The 3,149-nt window shown below is 45.7% G+C and overlaps 1 pseudogene; it reads right to left on the bottom strand.

The window, feature by feature from the left end:
* Positions 1–900: 900 nt before the first annotated feature.
* LOC114887619 lies at positions 901–1,825 on the bottom strand (annotated as a pseudogene).
* Positions 1,826–3,149: the final 1,324 nt, after the last annotated feature.

Raw genomic sequence — 3,149 nt, 5'->3', positions numbered from 1 at the left:
CACAAGCCCCAATAAAGACTTGCCCGAAATTCTCGTCTGGCCTCTTATCAATTTCTATTGATTAAAGAGTCCAAGGGGGGCTTCCCTGGTGGCGCAGTGGTTGAGAATCTGCCTGCCAATACAGGGGACGCGGGTTTGAGCCCTGATCTGGGAGGATCCCACATGCTGCGGAGCAACTAGGCCCGTGAGCCACAACTACTGAGCCTGCGCGTCTGGAGCCTGTGCTCCGCAACAAGAGAGGCCGCGACAGTGAGAGGCCCGCGCACCGCGATGAAGAGTGGCCCCCGCTTGCCGCAACTAGAGAAAGCCCTCACACAGAAATGAAGACCCAACACAGCCAAAACAAAATAAAACAAAAATAAACAAATGTGGGGTTTAAAAAAAAAAAAAGAGTACAAGGGCCTGGGTCAGTAACACTACTGTTACAAAGAAGAACAAACCTGACTCCATATTGAATCTATTCCTTTAGCTCTAAACTTTGTGCTCTGTTGCCTGTGCTTAGTCATGCTGGCTCTGCACCTTTGTAAGAGAACGTTACCTGTAGCCTGAAATGTGCATGATGGCCCATTCTCAAAACGTCTGCTTTATCAACTTCTTTCATCATCTTATCCTTCCATTCAATCATTCTCTCCTTCACTGACATTCCTGTGCTAGTCCTTATTCTAAGCACTATGGTGAGAGAGGAGGCTGGTTTTGTAGGCAATCTAAGGTTTCGTCATTGGAATCTAATACAAAGTGGATGAATTAGTACTGATTAGCATTTCACAGGCGAGACAGCCATGGGACAGTCATCTCTCCACTCCCTCCTTTTTCCTTTTGAGCTTCCTGTCCTTCAGATCATGTCCCTACTTCTGATTTGAGGAATATTTTTTCTAAGAAGGAATATTTCTGGCTCCCTGATCAAGTACGTTCTTGCCATAGTCTCCTCACTGCATTAGTCACTTCTTGATTCCTTATGCTATAGACCAAGGGGTTCAGCACTGGTGAGAAAAAGTTGTAGGCAACAGACACTGCCTGGCCCTCTTCTGGGGAGTAGCTGGAGCTGGGGCACAGGTAGATAAGGGTACAACACACATACTGCAGGAAAACCACCGTGAGGTGGGAGGAACTAGTGGAGAAGGCCCGGCGCCCCCTGGGTTGACTCCATCCTCGCGATGGTGGCCACAATGCAGCCATAGGAGAGGCAGATAAGGAGCAAGGCAATGGCCACAGCGGCCACACTGATGGCATAGAGAGCTGCCTCGTGCCTGTGGGTGTCTGCACAGGCCAGGCATACAACGGCAGGCGTGTCACAGAAGAAGTGATAGATTTCACTGTGGCCACAGAATGAAAGGTGGCAGATCAGAATGGTCAAAGGCAGCACCAACAGGAATCCCAGACCTAGAGAACCTAAAGTCTTCTGCCCACAGAGCTGCCAACTCATGATGAGGTTGTAATGCAATGGATGACAGACTTCCACGTACCTGTCATAGGCCATGACAGCAAGAAAGACACAGTCAGATTCCCCGAGAAGGATGGAGAAGAACATCTGGGCTCCACAGCCAGGGAGAGAGATAAGCATCCTCCCCATGGAAAGGACGCCAGCCAGAGTCAAGGGAGCAATGTTGGTGGAGTAGCCAGTCTCCAGCATGGCCAGTGCAAAGAGGAAGAAGTACACTGGGGTATGGAGGGAGTGTTCTCACCAGAGCCCAGTGGTGACATTTCCAATGAGGCTTCCTGGGTACAACAGCAAGAAGGCCATGAATATGAGGGCCACCACTGCCTGGTCTGTTGAGAAGGGGTGGAAGTGGAAATGGACCACTCCCGTCTGGTTGTGCTCTTCCATTAGCCCTGGTACCAGGAAGGACATCATGGGCAAAGTGATCCTCCTGTGTCCTCGAGCCTGCTTGTGTTAGAAGCACAGTTTGCAGTCATTGATTCCTTACCTTCATTGCTCCTTTTGGAGTTCGGTTAAGGTGATCTTGCCTCCTGCACTGCTTAATCTACTAGCTGTGTGACCTTGGAGAAGTTATGGACATCAGCGTTCCCCTTTTAAACATGGGAAGGGTGTGACACACACCTCGGAGAGGTGGTGTCTGAGAGTGTCATGCCCCATGCCAGCCATGCAATAGAACGGTTCTCAACAGCGTTTCCTTCCAATTGCATTTTTTCCTTGATCTCTATTCCTCTGTTGTTTTTTTTTTTTAAAGCAAACCTTCCTGAACATTCTCATGCCTCTTCATTACTATGATTGTCCAATCACCCCCAGGACACCTTAAAAGTACATATTTGTACAAACAGCATATGATTCTCATATCAACCCTAAAAGGCTGGCAACACAGGTGTTTCCTTTACCTGTTTTACAAAGGTGGAAACCAGAAGCCCAGATAAGTTAAACAGCTCACTCTGCTATCCTCCCCATTCCCAAACTCGCAATTTTGGTATCGTATTTTTTGGTTTTGTTTTTTTTTTCTTAAACTTTGAACAATCCAATTTTGTTCTGTTTTGTTTTACCAAATACTAACCCTACTCTTGTTTTACCTTCTTTCTCATATCTGCCTTCATTTGCATTATTAGGGTGTCCACCCTAAATAAGGCTTTCATCTCCTCATGTTTAGCTCACTGCCCACCAACCCAACTTATCATACTTTTAGATTAACCTCTCTTAAACACTTTTAAAATTATATTACTCTACTCTGACCCTAAACTTAAAAAGCAAAGGAACCTCAAATATATTAGTCAATTATACCTCGATAAAACTGAAGAAAAAATAATAAAGGAATCTCTTATTCTTGTGATATCACATACAATTATCACAAAATAATTTTATAAGTGAAACTAGCATAACTTACCTGGGGTATAACTTCAGGAAATCCCCCAATGACCAAAATCCACTGTCCCATCTCACCCACCACACCTTTGCTCTAAATCGCTCAGTCCTTATGCACGACTCTTAAATTTTCTTTTAATTTGCTGCAAGGTAGACTTGCACATACGCAAACATACTTTCTTGTGTTTATGGATTACCTTTTCAATGATATTCAAACAGCCGAAGGTAGCAGCCTACAGAAGGGTCTTTGCATTGATCTTTTCAGGGGGATTCTCAGAGAGGCTGGGCCATGCCAAAAACACTTTCCTGCTAAAATAGAGGGGCAGGGCCAAAAACATAT

This window comes from Monodon monoceros, unplaced genomic scaffold, assembly GCF_005190385.1.
Source record: "Monodon monoceros isolate NGI ecotype Baffin Bay Population unplaced genomic scaffold, NGI_Narwhal_1 Super_Scaffold_7, whole genome shotgun sequence".
NCBI lineage: Eukaryota > Metazoa > Chordata > Mammalia > Artiodactyla > Monodontidae > Monodon > Monodon monoceros.
The sequence above is the reverse complement of the archived record's forward strand: the minus strand, read 5'-3'. Positions and strand labels throughout refer to the sequence as shown.